Raw genomic sequence first — 16,955 nt, forward strand, 5'->3', positions numbered from 1 at the left:
AAAAAAAAAAAAAAAAAGAGACAAAGGGAGAGCCAGGTAAGCCAATGTTTGCATGGGGATCCAAGGTGTCTTTTTTTGTTTGTTTGTTTTTCTCCGGTAACGGGAACCGAACTCACGACCTTGCGCTTGCCAGGCAGGCGCTTTTGCCGCTGAGCTAAATCCCCAGCCCCTATCTTAGAGTATTGTTAAGTTGTGATTCTACTGAGGGAACAACTGGTAGGCAGGACAGATTTCTTAGATAAGGAGTCAGTGACTGAAGCAGGTGCACCAGCCTGCATCTCTAAGTCACTGGAACCCCTGGGATAGAGGCTAGCCTGAAACATAACCTTTGTCAAAAAAAAAAAGATTTAAATAATGTTTAAAAATAAATATTACTGGGGGCTGGGGATTTAGTTCAGCAGCACAGCACCTGCCTGGCAAGCAGAAGGTCATGAGTTCGATTCCCGGTACCGGAAAAAAAGCAAAAATAAATAAATAAATATTACTTTTGAAAAAGTGCATTCAGTAATGGAGGGAAGAGATAAGAATAAAGTAACTATTTTCATTTTATTTAATTATTTTATTTTAGAGAAAATAGTTCCAATAAAGAACAATAGCAAAATACACACAAAACAAAGCAAGGACATTAAAAATGATACGGGGTTTTGCAAACCAAATGATAGGGATTAATAGTGATTTTTATATTACATATTGTTTTCTTCACTGAAGTTGTTCAGATTACCAGAGGTAAGAATAGAAGATTGATCAGACCACTAAAAGGAATAAGAAAATAATAATCTAAAAGATGCTTAGAGACAATACACAGTTTCGCTAGACAGGATTATAGGAATTCACCAACGGTTGTTATACTGCAAATTGTTGTCTTCACATAAATTGCTCAGATTACCAGATATAAGCATGCAGAATTGGTCAAAATAAAAAAAAACTTTTAATCATTAACTATTCCCCTCAATAGACCATCAGACATCAGCAGGACAGTTATATAGTCTATCTATCTATCTATCTATCTATCTATCTATCTATATGGCCTTAGTACTTTCTTTTTTCTCGTTCCCTCATCCAAGCTTTAAGCAATTTCTTTCCCTTTCCTATTATCTATTGTACATTTTGAGTTTTATTTACCCTTTCATGTTCTTACACCAGGGAGACAATGTGATGTTTACACATGTGGGTCCAATTTATTTCACTTATGAGTATGGTCTTTAGTTGCATCCATTTATCTATAAAAGCCTCGAGTTTATCTTTTTTATAGCTGAGTAATACCCCATTGTATAAAAATACCACATCTTTTTTATGCAATCATCCATGGATGGGCATTTGTGTTGTTTCAAAGATTTAGATATGACAAGTTGCACTGCTATAAACATGGGTGCACATATATCAGTGGGACATGACTTTTTAATTCTTCTGGAAAAATATCCAGAAGGGGAATAGCTGGGTTAAGTGGGACTTCTAATCCTAGCTTTTATGAGGAATCTCTAAACTGATTTCCACAGTGGTTGCACTAGTCTACCCTGCCACCAGCAATGGAGAAGTGTTTCTTTTTCCCCACAGCCTCTCCAACATTTTTCATTGGTTGCTTTCTTAATGATAGCCATTCTTTGCAGGGTCAGATGAAATCTCAGTGTTGTCTTAATTTGCATTACTCGAATGACTAATGATGATTATGCACTTCTCAGATGAAGAAATACTATTTTCACTTTAAAGACATTTACTATTAAGTGGAATGGTAAGAAGTTCAGTACAGAACATAAAGTTTAATTAGGTCAGTTTTACTTAACTCCGGAATCACTGTTGGCCTCTCTGAAACTCACAAATGGATAATGACCCTCCAGGAAGCATATGTTAATGAAACACTTGGATTGCTGTGATAGACACATACAGAAGGACCTCATAAGTCACAAATATGATAACAAGTAGGTTAATTTAGGATTTCAGACATGGCTTTCTGCAAGAAATAACTACACATAGGTTTTAAAAATATAAGATTTAGAAAAATACATTTGGAAAAGATTTGCCACAGAACAAGGAAAGAAGAGTAAGTTGGTACAGACTAAGGAGAAATTATTAAGGTAATATTTGTAGAAGAAAAAATGACAAAGAAAATAATAATGAAGTCAGAAACATCAAAAGAGTTATTTTCTTTCAGAAGAAAATTAAGGGTTTTTTTTTTCTCCTTCTAAACTTTAGTTAGTTCAGTAAGGTGATCATGGTCCTTGCAACTAAAATGAAATTTTTAAAATATGTAAATACAGGAAACAGTTATGGTGCCCCTGTCTTAAACATCCAAGTAGCATTTCAAATTGGCTGAAATTATCAAAAAAGGGTGAAAATCAAAATGTGCAACAATTTATTTTATTCAAATAGCATACATTTAGATAATTTTCAGCTTGCATAAATCTTCACATACACCTTTAAATTAAATGAAATTATTCATTTTAATTTCTCCAGTTTCAACTACATTGTCTTCTATCCAATTCACTGCATACTTCTCATAAAAACTCTTCTTAATAAATGTAATGAAATACCTGATTCAGATGTATTTGAAAAGCAACAACCAGTTATATAGACTTCCAGTTCTACATCAGTACATTTCATTTTCCTAAGCTTCAGAAAAGTGGTTAGAATTCCCAGAGGTCATTGCAGTAGGAAAATGAGAAAAGAAACATGGGAGTAATAAAATTCCAGTTTTTTCACGGAACAGTTTCAGAAGGTAATTAGTTCCAGGAAACTGCTCATTTGCCCCTTTACAGTCATTAATCATAACCTTGACTCTATCAGTACTTTCAAATGTATGCAATGTTTTAGAAAAGATTTTGACTCTTTCAGACTGCACCACTCAGAATGATGAGGAAGAAGGTTATCAAATTTGATTCCAATCTGGAAAACTTAATGAAATAAAATAAACAACTCTGTGATGTAGTTCAATGGTAGAATACTAGTCACATATGCATGAGGCCCTGGGTTTAGTTTGCAATACCTTTTTTCCCCCTAAAATTCTTGTGTGTGTGTGTGTGTGTGTGTGTGATCATTGCATTTTTTTGCATACAAGTTTATGCTGCTTACTGAGATACTATTATTCTTTTCTCGTTTAAATCAGTTTTGTTTCCTTGTTTCTACTCATAGTTTTACCTGTTTTGTTCTGTGATTTATACTTTCAGTGACATATTAAAATATCATTGTGTCAATATTATGATTATTTTCACTTATGCTGTCTTCTAAGAGCTTTATGATTTTACATGTAAGTCTGCAAATCCACTGTTCCCTTTTTGCTGTGCTACCTGGTTGCTCTATTCACTGTTTAAAGGCAGCTATTGAAGTCTCTTCATCTATTATACAATGGGTCATTTCACTCGTCGTCATTGTTAATCACTACCTCGTATAATTTGACAATGATTTTCTAAATCTTTCTTGTCTTTGATTTCATACTTTTAATTGTCAGTGCACAAGTCTTGCCTCTTTGTTTCTGATTTTTTAAAGTAAATAGGTAGCTAAACCCTAAGCAATAAATAGTTTCAAATAATTTGAAAAATAGACTTTGAAAAGGTAAATATACTTGTTATGTTCTTTAAAGAAATGAATAAAAATACTCTAAAATATTGTTTAATGTTTAAGCTAATGGAAGGGAAGATTAAGTATTTAAAACACTGTATGTGATGCATATATATTTATAATTATGCATTTTTAATGACTCATAAATTTTGAATTAGTTTATTTTATCTGAATGTAGTACAGCCATGAAGCACCTATGGTTATGATTTGTACGAAATTCATTTTACTTTTGTTATTCCATCTAACTGTATTTACAGAAGTTTTCTATAGTAAACATATAATTAGGTATGTTTATTTGTTTAAACTTTCTGCAAGAAGTTATCTTCTCACTGGAAATTTTAATTTACTTACATTTACTATAATGCTTAATAATGAAGAATATATTTATTGTGTGCAAGTAGCACTGTTATAACTATGTTTTCTTTTACCATTCTTTTGTCTGTTTAATTGCTTTTTGCAATAACACATTTTTATTTCTTTCTTGTATCATTTCATGTTTAATGTATAAGTATTTTCTTTCTGATTATGATATGAACTACAGGAAACATTCTAGAGTTATAATAATCTATTACAAATTGATAATTTCAGTTACACACAAAACTCTTATAGCTGTACTTTCTCTCATATTATTGTTACAAATTACCTTTTGTATTATGTACACAGTGATACAGATTTTATTATTTCACATTTTGTATTTTAAACCTATAAAAGTTAAAAGTTGAATTAGCACAAAAAGTTTCAATAATACATAATAATATGAATTTATTTGTCTCTTTATGTAGTTTAACTGGAGAACTTAATAGTTGATTATGATTCTGCTTTCTTTAGCATAGTTTCATTTCTACTCAATCTACTCTTTCCTTTTGTTTTTCTTGGCAGGGTAAGTCTGTCTTGGTTACTTTTATCTTGTTGCTGAGACAAAATACCTGACACCCAGGATTAAAGAAGGAAAAGCTTATTTAGCTCAAAGTCCATGGAGGTTTTAGTCCCTACTTGGCTGCTTCCAAGGCACGGTAGCACATGTCACAGGGCGACACTCCATGGGGTTGGAAGATGGCAAAAGCAGCAAGAGTGAAAGGGAGGAGTGGTGGCAAGCAGCCTCTTTCCCTCCCTTACATATGCAAACCCTCTGCCCCGGGGCAGGTGTAGCACTCACACCCAGGAATCAGTCATAAACTCTAGAAGCTTGCTCCACAACTGCATGAGGTTTTGGGAGGCCATTTAGAACCCAACTATGACAAAGTCCTATTGCAATAAACCTGCCCAGTTTTAATTTTTCTGGGACTATTTTAATTTCTCCTTCATTTTTGGTGGGCAGTTTTGTTGGATATAGTATTTTTTACATATTTTTAAATCCTATCCCACTATCTTCTCTTAAGTGTTTGATTGTGTGTTTTTTTCTTCGTTAGGAAATTCAATCCATTTGCCTTTAAAATTAGTACTAATATGTGGCGAAAAACGTATTTTTTCTTTTCCAGTTTTTTTTGTCTTCTTGATATTCTTGTTGAGTGTTTTAGACACTTCATTTCCCCTTCCATAGATTAAATATTATATAATATTTTAGTATTTCCTTATCCATTTTTTAGAGAGCATAACAAGTATAACTGATTTTTCAAAATCTATTTTTCAAAATTTTTAAAAATGTATTTATTCTTTGAGGTTTAGCTGTCTATTATTAAACATGAACCAAGGAGTTTTGTATTTGTTGAGAAGAACAAAAGGTAAAATTGAATATGCATAGCTGTCCAAACAAAACTCTCACAAGATGTTGAAGTGACTATTCATAATCATGAATGCCCATTCTGGAGGTGGTCACAGTTCGTGCACCCATGCTTACCTCACAACTTCAGTAATTACTTTAATGCCCTGTGCTTTGTGAGAGTTTATGACACCGTGATGGGAGAGCATCTAACACACGGTTTTTGTTGAAATCACTCAGCAAGTGCCTTGGAAGCAATTCACTGGTAGGGAAGGCATGATTCTAATGAAGGATCCAATGTTTCTTTCAGTCTGAAGAATTTATAATTTTCTTTATATACTTTATATGCTGTTGCTGTCATCACTATTTAAAAATGTGTAATGCAATTATATTTAGATCAAAAGTAGAATAAAAGTCAGTAAAACCAGTGCCCAAAATGTTTTATAGCTCTTTTCCTACTCTATGAAAATAAATGGACATGAAATATATAACTACAGAGTTTGACTTTCATATGACTTATAGATGTTATATGTCAAATAATCTGAAACTCCAATCTTGGGGCATTGATTTGTTTGTTGGTTGGTTTACTTTTTGAAAGTGTCTTTCTACGTAGGTCAAGCTGTCTTTGAACTCCTGGTTTAGTATCAAAGTAGCCTGGCTTAGTATTGAACTTGCAATTCTCCTGCCTCAGTCTCCTCTTTGCTGTTGTTACAGGTGCACACTCCTATGCCTGCAAGGACATTGATTTTTCTAAGGGTTTTCAGAGAACAGACTGGATATCTTGAGAGTGATGATCACCTGGAAAGAATCTTTGTTAGCGTTTTTGTTTACTTAATATTAATGCTTAAGAGTTGGAACTAGAGTTAATTCAAATTCCATGCTTGCAAAACTCTGCATATTTTTAAACCTCACTAGGAAAGACATTTATGAAATATTGCAGAATTAAAAACATGCATAATTGAATATTTCTGATGCATTAAGAACACTATAGGATGAACACTGAAGAATGATTTCAATATTCTATTCATGATACAAATGATTTAACTAATATAAATACATATATATACACATATATACGCATATATTTCTGCAGTTCCAGTGAATGATAATCCAATAACCAACAAAGAAAATGTTATTGTGGTGGTTTTCTATTGCTTATTATAAAAGCCTATTTTACTTTCCTCAGAGTTAATAAATGGAAACAGAGTTATCGATCATGAATAGTAATTGTGTTTTGATTTCTATGCTTGTGAAGTAAACATACGAAAGAAATTCAGTGCCCTCTATTATGCTTCTAAAAGTTAACTATTTTGTGATTGAAATTCCTAAGAAATTTTCCACAGCATCAACTAATTGCATTATATTGGACAATTAATCACACTGATTTACAGTCAGTAATAAGGGGTAAATTATACTCATTGAGAATAAGTAAGTTTATATAAAAATAACAAAAGAAAGTAGCATCTGTTAAGTAGAAGATGAATTAGAGATGAATTTGGTGATCAATATTTCATTAATTTTCATATTGCATTTAAAATATTACCTAATGAAAGAGAAAAATTTCTTTCTTAGCAAACATGTAGATTATACTTCAGAATCCAGAAGAAATAAATATTCAATGCGCATCTAATGAATATTCATTGCTTACCAAGTTCAATTTCAGGGAACAGAAATGCAGCAATATTGTTCAAAAAATATACTAATTGTTTGTTTGACAGGTAGATTTTTAACCATTTAAAAGTAATTTCTGATATAAGAATGTATAAATAATCAATAGATGTGAAAGGAACAGGTCTTAAACCTTTTTGGATAATTAAACAGCCATTTATAAAAATTGTTACCTCATTGTTAATTTCCTATCTCCTTGTCTGAGATTCTATATTATTTATATTGTTTTTATGTTATTTTATAAATGTATGTGTGTTTGTTAAGATGTTTTCATTTGTTCAACTTTAAAAAGAAAATGTTAACATATTTGTGATTGGTGTGAGTTGTATGTTTGACCAGACAAAAAGGACTGTAGGAATATCTAAAAGTAAAGATAAATCTATGTTCAAAATATGGCAATTAGCATCTACTTGCAAAAACGAGGCTTTGAAAATAGTCAATGACAGAAAAAACCTGCAGACAGAATTCAAGAAAGTGTATAATATTTGAAATACCTAATGATAATAAGCAGGGAAATTTTGAAGGATGAGTTAACATATTGTAGTGTTTTTATTTGTTTATTTTTTTATTTTAAAAAATAGAGTAGTAAATGAGAAACAAACAAACAAAAAAATAGAACAGTAGCAGCATACGAGTATCATGATCATAAACAAATCAGAGCAAGATCATTCAAGGTGATACAGGGTCTAAAGAAAAAATAAGAAGAACCCACAGAGGTTGTAAAATTACATATAGCTATCCTCAAATACATTGCTCAGATTATCAGATGTAAGAATGAAAAATTGCTCAAACATTAAAGAGAATAAGAAAATAATGCTTCAATGAAACATTAGAGATAATATAGAGTATCATTAGACAAGATGGTAGGAGTTCACCATTGTAATTCCAGTGCATATTGTTACCTTCAAATCAGTTGCTCAGACCACTAGACACAAGCATGCAAAGTCGATCCGATCATAAAATATTGTAAGCATTAACTGTTCATTTCAACACACCATCAGATATAAGCAATACAGTTATTGCAGCTATTCATATATATATTTATATTTTGCCTTCCTTCTTTCTTTTTTATTCTTTCCCTCATCCCAGTCATTCCTTTCTTTGAGCAGTTTCTTTCCCTTTCCTATCATCTATTGTACGTTCTGAGTTTTACCTACTCTTTCAGGTTCCTACACCAAGGAGAAAATATGATGTTTACACATGTGGGTCCGATTTACTTCACTTACAAGTATGGTCTCTAGTTGTATCCATTTACCTACAAAAGCCTCAAGTTTATCTTTTGTAATAGCTGAGTAACACTCCATTGTATAAAAATACCACATCTTTTTTATCCATTCCTCAGTGGATGGGCATCTGGATTGTTTCCAGGATTTAGCTATGACAAATTGTGCTGTTATAAACAGGGGTGCACATATATCGCTGTGATATAATGTCTTTAATTCTTCTGGAAAATACCCAGAAGGGGAATAGCTAGGTTAAATGGGACTTCCAATCTTAGTTTTGTGAGGAATCTCCCAATTGATTTGCACAGTGATTTCACCAAGTAGTAGAGTAGGGTTCCGTTTTCCCCACAGCCTGTCCAGCATTTGTTATTGATTGATTTCTTGAAGATAGTCATTCTTTCTGGGGTGAGATGGAATCTCAGTGTTGCTTTAATTTGCATTTCTCGAATGACTAATGACCCTGAACACTTTTCATGTATTTATTCACCATTAGTATCTCTTCATTAGAGAAGCGTGTGTTCATCTCAGATGCCCATTTTTTGTTAGGCTTTTGAATTTGGGGGTCTGAATTTTTTTAATTCTTCATATGTCCTAGATAGAAGTCCTTTGTCTGAGAAACAGTTGGCTAAAATTTTTTCCCAATTCATGGGTTTTCTTTTTACTTTATTGGCGATTTCTGTACATGTGCAAAAACTTTTCAGTAAGATGTGATCCCAGTTGTTCATTCTTTGAAGTATTTCATGTGCAGTTTGATTTTGGTTCATGAACTCTCTGCCTACCCCAATGTCAACAAAATTTTTACCTACCTTCTCTTCTGATAAATTTAGTGTTTCTGTTTTAATATTTAGATCTTTGATCCATTTTGACTTTAATTTAGTACATGGTGAAAGACATGGGTCTAGTTTTAGTCTTCAGCATGTGGAAAGCCAATTTTTCCAGCATCATTTATTAAAGAGGCTATCTTCCTTCCATTGAACATGTTTGGGCCCTTTGTCGAAGATAAGGTGACTGCGTGTGTTTGTAGCTGTATCTGCATGTTCTAATCTGCTCCACTGTTCTTCGTGTCTGTTGTTTGCCAGTACCATGCTGATTTTATTACAGTAGCTTTGTAATATAATTGTAAGTAAGAAATTGTGATGCCTTCTGCCTTTCCTTTGTTTCCCAAGATTACTTTTGCTATTCTAGACCTCTTCTGGGTCCAGATGAATTTTAGGAATGTTTTCTCTAGATCTATGAGGTATACTAATGGTATTTTAATTGGGATTGCATTGAATCTCTACCACAATTTTGGGAGCATGGCTATTTTCACAATGTTGGTTCTTCCTATCCATGAGCAAGGAATATCTTTCCATTTTCTGATATCCTCTTAGATCTTTTTTCAGAGTACTATAATTTTCACTGTATAGATCTTTTACTTCTTTTGTTAGATTGATTCTTAAGTATTTCATCTTTTTAGATGATCTTGTGGAAGGTGTGGTTTCCCTAATTTCTCTCTCAGTCCCTTTGTTACTTGTGTATAGGAATGACATTGATTTTTGAGTGTTAACTTTGTATCCAGCTACATTACTGAATTTGGTTATTAAATCCATGAGCCTCTTGGTGGAGTTTTTGGGGTGTTCTATACAGAGTATCATGTCATCTGCAAATAATGATAATTTCACTCCATCCTTTCCTATCCTTATACCTTTTATTTCTCTCTCTTGTCTAATTATTCTAACTAATATTTCAAGAACAATATTGAATATGAATTGTGACAGTGGACATCCTTGTCTTGTTCCTGATTTTAAAGTGAAAGCTTTCAGTGTTTGACCACTTAGTATGATGTTAGCTGTTCGCTTATCATAGATGGCTTTGATCAGCTTGAGGTAAAGTTCATCTATTCCTATTTTTTGTAGGATTTTCATCATGAATGAGTGTTGTATTTATCAAATGCTTTTTCTGCATTGATGGAGATGATCATGTGATTTTTGTCCTTGGCTCTATTGACATGTGTACTACATTAATTGATTTGTATGTATTAAGCCATCCCTGCATTCCTTGTATAAATCCCACTTGGTTGTGATGTATAATCTTCTTCATGATTTGTTGTATTCTGTTTGCTAGTATTTTATTGAGAATTTTTGCATTGATATCCATTAGGCAGTTTGGCCTGTAGTTCTTTTATTTGGTTGGGTCTTTCTCTGGTTTTGGTATCATGATAATACTTGCCTTCAGGAATGAGTTGGGCAGAATTCCTTCCCTTTCAATTTCTTTAAAGAATTTGAGAAGAATTGCTGTTAACTCTTCCCTAAATTGCTTGTAAAATTCAGCTGTGAATCCATTAGGATATGGGCTTTTCTTCACTGGCAAATTTTTAATTACATTCTCAATTTCACTGGCTGATATTAAGTTATTCAGGATTTTTATATCTTCTGCATTCAGCTTTGGTAATTCATTTGTATCTAGAAATCTGTCCATTCTTCTGTGTTTTCCATCCTGTGAGAGTAAAGATTTTCCAGGTAGGTATTGATGATCTTCTGAATTTCTTCATGATCTGTAGTGATTTCACACCTCTCATTCCTTATGGCATGTATTTCAGTTTTTCTTTCCTTTTTTTGATAAGGTTGGCTAGGGGTTTATCTATTTTATCTATTCTTTCAAAGAACCAATTCTTTGATTCATTAATAGTTTGTGCTGTTTCTTTAGTCTCCATTGTGTTAATTTCTGCTCTGAGCTTTATAATTTCCTGCCTTCTTTGTGTACCAGGTTGACTTGCTCTTCCTTTTTACAAACTTGAGGTGCAGCATAAGATTGTTTATCTGTGCTTGTTCTGTTTTCCTGAGGTGGGAGTTCACTGCTGTAAAATTTTCTCTGAGAACTGTTTTCATTGCATCCCACAGGTTCCTGTAGATTGTATGTATATTTTCGTTTGTAAATAGTGTTTAATCTCTACTTCAATTTCATCTGTGACCTATTGGTTGTCCAGGATGATGTTGTTTAATTTCCAACTGTTTGTGGAGTTTTTGTGTTTTCTCTTGTCATTAATTTCCAATTTTATTGCACTATGGTCTGATAGTATACATGGGATAATTTCAATTCCTTTGCATTTGCTTAAACATGTTCTATGTACTAGTATATGGTGTATTTTAGAGAATGTCCCATGTGAAGCTGAGAAGAATGCATATTCTGATGCTGTCAGGTGGAACACTCTGTAAAGGTCTACTAAGTCCATATGTTCACACATTTTGTTAAGTTCTGTTATTTTTTTCCCTATTTTTTGCCTAGTAAATCTATCTTTGTGACAATGGTGTGTTAAAGTCCCCTGTTATGATTGTGTTGCTACATATTCCATTTTTCATGTCTGTTAGAATTTGTCTTAAATAGGTGGGTGCTCCTATATTTGGTCCATAGATGTTTATGATTGTTATCTCTTCCTGTAGAAGCTTCCCCCTCACAAATATGTAGTGACCTTCTTTATCTTTTTTGATTGTTCTTGGTTTGAAGTTCACTTTGTCTGCAACCAGAATAGCTACACCTGCTTTTTTCTGGGTTCCTGTTGCATGGAGTATTGTTTTCCATCCTTTAATTTTCAGTCTGTGAATTTCCTTTTGAGTTAAATGTGTTTCTTGTGTACAGCATATATTTGGGTTTTGTTTCTTAATCTACTCTGCTATTCTGCTTCTTTTGGTTGGTGCATTGAGAACATTTATATTGATGGTTATAACTGATATGTACTGGCTTATCTTTGTCATGATATTTTCCTGCTGTTGGATCCTCCTTTTTCCTTCTGTTTAATTGCTTATCCTGCTTAGTAGTTCCTTTCTGCTGATGTTCTTGAACTTGCAGTCTATTTTATCTCTTAGTACTCTTTGTAGGATTAGTTTGGCTCTCATGAATTTCTTCAGTTGTTCTTTATCATGAAAATATTTTATTTCTCCATTAAATTTGAAAGATAGCTTTGCAGGGTACATCAATCTGGGTTGGAAGTTGTTTTCTTTCAGTACCTGAAATGCTTCACTCTAAGCTCTTCTTCCCTTAATGGTTTGTGTTGAGAAGACTTCCATGATTCTGATAGGCTTTCCTTCATAGGTGATATGTTTCTTTTCTCTAACAGAGTTTAATATTTTGAGCTTTTGTTGAGTATCCAGGATCTTGATCACCATATGTCTGGGGATAGATTTATTTGGGGTATGATTAATAGGAGTTCTATGTGCTTCACTTATCTGGATGTCTGATTCTTTTTCCATCCCTGGGAAATTTTCGGTTATTATTTCTGCAAATAATCTTTTTATGTCATTTATGTTGACACCTGCTGTTTCATTAATACCTATTAATGTGACATTGTTTCTCTTTGCTTTGTCTTGCTGTTGTTGAATTGTTATTTCCTGGTTCCTTGTCGTTTTTAAGAGATCCCTCTTTTCACGTTCATTAGTGGCAATGCTTCTTCAAGGTCTGAAAGTCTATCTTCAGCTTTGTTCAGGAGGTTTTGCCATCTTTCAATGAATTTTTTTCTGGATATCTGCTTGCATCTTTTTCATACCTTCTAGTTCTTTTCTATATTGTTCCCTGAAGGTTTCATTGACTTGTCTATGCTCTTCTATTTTCTTATCTATGTCATCTTGGAATATGCTGAACATTTCTTTCATTACTGTTGTCATTTCTTTTCTCACCTGAGTCATTATTTCAGATCTGATATCTTGTATGGCCTAATGGAGTTCTTTCTTTACTTCAGTTGCTATCATTTCAGAAATTTCAGGTGTATGACTTCCAGGCTTTTCTATGCTGATGTCCCCTGGACTTGTTTTGGGTGGTGTGGAGGTCTCGGATTGCATATTGCTCTTTCATTTTGTCATTTTTGAAGATCCAGAGGCTCCCTGGAGCACAGTCTCACTCTCCCGATTGTGTGTGAGTGGCAGGGCAAGAGTCTGAAGATCCACAGTGCTCGGTGTACCTCCTGTGCTGGTGAGTGGTGGCAAGGTTGTGACCCAGATGTTCTCGATCTTTCTTGCATACTGTTGGCTCCCAGGAATTTGTGGGAGGCTCACCAGCATTCCTGAGACTGTCTATACTCATCTTCCACAAGAGTAGGGGGGGATGCAGGTCATGTTCATCGAGGCTTCAGATATTGCCCAGGACAAAGCCTGCTTTCCACACTGGAAGGAGAGGGGTGAGGGTGGACTTCTCCAGGCTGCTGACTCTGTCCAGGTTTCAGCTGAGCTCCTGGGGTAGGGTGGGGATGTGAGTTGTTCTGGCAGTGACCACCAAGGCCCCAGAAGTTGCCCAGGGATTCATGTGCCTCACACCTTACTGGGGAAGGCACCAGAGTTGCTCACTGGAGTTACTAAAGGTGTCTGGTGTTCAGCCCAGCCCCAGCAGATGGGTGTGGTGAGTAGCCCCCAAGGTCCCTGAGGATGCCTGGGGTTCCACCTGCCTTGCATGCTTGTCAGGAAGGTACCACCGCAACTCACCGGACTTTCTAAAGATGTTTGGGATTCAGCCAGCTCCAGCAGACACACTATGGATGTGGCCAGTAGCCACCTAGGGCCCGGAGGTTGCCCAGGTTTCCACTTGCTTTGCATGGTGGTCAGGGAGGCACTGCCGAGATTCACCAGGCTTCCTGAAGGTGTCCTGGATTCCAATTATTTTTGTTCTTTGGAGGAGCCCCAGTCTTTGCCTTCAGCTTTGATGACATCTTTTGGCTTCTAGAACAGATTCTTTGGCTTCCACCTGGGATCCTTCAGCATTCCATCGCAGACACATCAGCTTCCTGATACCAGCTTGTAGGGGACACTGTAGTGAGCTCCAGACCTTTGACTGACTCTTTTGGTCTCCAGTGTGCAGACACCTTCTGTACGCTTCCTCATCCAACTCTATGCCTTGAAACATGAAGGTAAGGAAGCATCTCTTCTCAAACAGTTACTTCCATGGCTGTAAGTCCTTTGGTCAACACAAATAGGGGGAAATTTGGCTTTGTCCTGCAGCAGGTGGCCCTTTACACATCACATTAAACCATGCACTTTGCCTCCAGTTAGTCATAGTTTGTGGAGATTTTAGCCCATACTCATCTGGCTCCTATGTAGGGTGGCACATGTCAGAGAGCAACAATTCATGCCCATGAGAAAACAGCAAAAGCAACAAGAGCAAAAAGGGGGTTAATATATTTTGGAAGGGAGTAAATTTGGAGCCTCTGACCATTAAGGATAATATAGAAATATAATCAAATATTTTATTGAATTCTATTTTAAAGACTTTTAAAGATTTTGTCAAGGTCTATATTAAGATAATTTACATGCATATAAATAATGTTTAAAATAATTTGAAATACATCAGAGTGGTAAAATTAAAGAGATCTTATCTCAACTCTACCTAAACCCAGTACCTGTCTTGTCCCATTATTTTTAAAATATATTTTGTTACAATCAACTCATACTTTGATCATGCCACAACTATTTTTAGTTATTCTGGCCTCTTGCAACCTTCTTTCTTCAGAGATAAAGAAATATTTTACACAAAACACAAGTGGAACCATAGACTTCCATTCGTTCATCATGAAGAACAATCTCTTTACCACGGCCATTAAAGCCACAGTGCTCCTACTTCTCACCAAACTCGTGAGCTGTGCTGCATCTTCCTCTTCAGGTAGGCTAGTGTTTTTTAAAAGTTTCTTTTTTAAACAGTAAAGTAGGGAAAGTCAGAAAATATAAATAAACAGTATGCACTCCTTCCCCAACTATAGTTTCTGCTGTCTATGACTTTGATCTTAATTGCCCTCTAAAGGACTAGGTTTTGAGGTCTTGCAGCTCAGTCTGTGACACCATTGGGAGTTGTTTGGGGGCTCTGGTGGAAGGAAGGTGGGCCCATAAGAGCCTGTCCCTGAATTAGATATGAGACCCAGCTCCTTCCTGTGTCTCTTTCCTTCTTCCAAACCATGGGATCAGCAGGTGACCACAATTATGCCTGTCTGTCATGCTGTGTGGTGCTGCCATGGGACCAAACCAACAAAGACAAGTGACCATGGACTGGAACCTTCAAACCATAAGCCCCCCCCAAAACCTTTTCTTCTTTAAGTTCCTTTACCTCTGGTATTTTGTCACAATAACAGAGAATAATGCATCCTTGCATGTGCTCTTTCATCTAGAGAGCCCAAATCCCACTTTTTTTCTTCTCAAATGTTCTTCCCTCATTTACTTAGAGACAGCCTGGCTCCAAGAAGGATTGCTAGTGTTTGCGCTACATCAATGCCTCTGTCTCACATTCTACTAAGACGTATTTTTTGTTTTGTTCTTTAACACCTATCACCTCTGAAGTTTCACATTTGTATTTTCAGAGGTTCCAAATCTACTCCCTTCCAAAATATATTAACCCCCTTTTTGCTCTTGTTGCTTTTGCTGTTTTCTCATGGTCATGAATTGTTGCCCTCTGACATGTGCCACCCTACATAGGAGCCAGATGAGTAGGGGCTAAAATCTCCACAAACTATGATGAACTGGAGGCATTTGAGGCACATATTAATTATTTATCACTGAATGGAGCTTTTGATCATGTATTATGAAGTTCAGTTTTGGAAGAGTGAAATGATTGTTTTTGATGAAAATGAGTAGCTAAAAGTTTTTGAGTTACTAAGTTAAGTGATGAACCAAGCACTTTAAGGCAATCTGAAATCAATATAAAAGATGGATTGGAGTAGAAGAGACCGAGATCGAGAGAGCAAGAAGGGTAAGGAACAAAAAGTCTAAATTACAACAGCCAGCAGGAAAGAAAATATAATGACCTAGGAAAAACTATATTGGAAAAGCAAGCTCTGAACCCTCGGATTCGTGTCTCAACCTCTTCCAGCTGCAGTGTCCATGCACGCAGGGCTGGTGGAAGAGCTCAAAATTTTAACCATCCCTTACCCAATGATATTCTAACGCTTTTCCAGCTCTTTCCAACACTAAAATATTGGAAACTTTGCTACATAAATATGCATAACACTGATGTTTTCAAATCATAGATTTCCCACAAATTCTGGAAAACTCTCAGCATAACAAAGCATAATTGAAATCTCTCCATATTTATGTATTCACCCTCAGAGTGAAACAGCAGGTGCATCTTTTGGTGGGATTAATTTTCAAGATAAATATTCCTGCTTGTCTTACACTCACAAGACTGTTAAAATTGCCTTTACATATTTAACCAACTATATTTTAATTTTCTGAGATTTTCTGTTGCAATATGTTTGATCTTGGATAAATTACATACTATTTACCTTAGATACGCCCCTTTTATTAACGATGGAGGTGACTAAATTTGAGTAACTGATTAGAATGACAAAAGTCCCAGAGTCTACAAATGTGAATAGCATCTAAAAGACACAAATTCATTTCATCTTAATGAATAATTATTTCATTAAAAAGGAAAAAAATCATATATTATGTGTATGTAAAAATATTTCATAGTATAAAATACATTCCTACCTAGACAAGCAGATGTTATCTATTATTGTGATTGAAATAAGTTTATCACTTGGATTGAAATGTTTCCTAGGGAGGTCTCAGAGATCATAAGAGTATATGAAGAGGGGGAATAAGGATTGAAGGGAGGTTAGCAGAGAGAGAAATAAAAAGATTCAAGTTCTATCATGTACAGGTACAAATTCCCTATAATAAATGTGATCTTTATGTATACTTAAAATGTTCCAATAAATTTAATTAATAAAAAAACTGAAACAGTAATTTAAAATTAAGTCATCTGTTGACTTTAACAAGCAGGGGCTGGGGATTTAGCTCAGTGGCAAAAGCGCCTGCCTGGCAAGCGCAAGGTCGTGAGTTCGGTTCCCGGTACCAGAGAAAAAA

The sequence above is a fragment of the Chinchilla lanigera genome, unplaced genomic scaffold (genome assembly GCF_000276665.1).
Source record: "Chinchilla lanigera isolate Chin_1 unplaced genomic scaffold, ChiLan1.0 scaffold00025, whole genome shotgun sequence".
Taxonomy (NCBI): domain Eukaryota; kingdom Metazoa; phylum Chordata; class Mammalia; order Rodentia; family Chinchillidae; genus Chinchilla; species Chinchilla lanigera.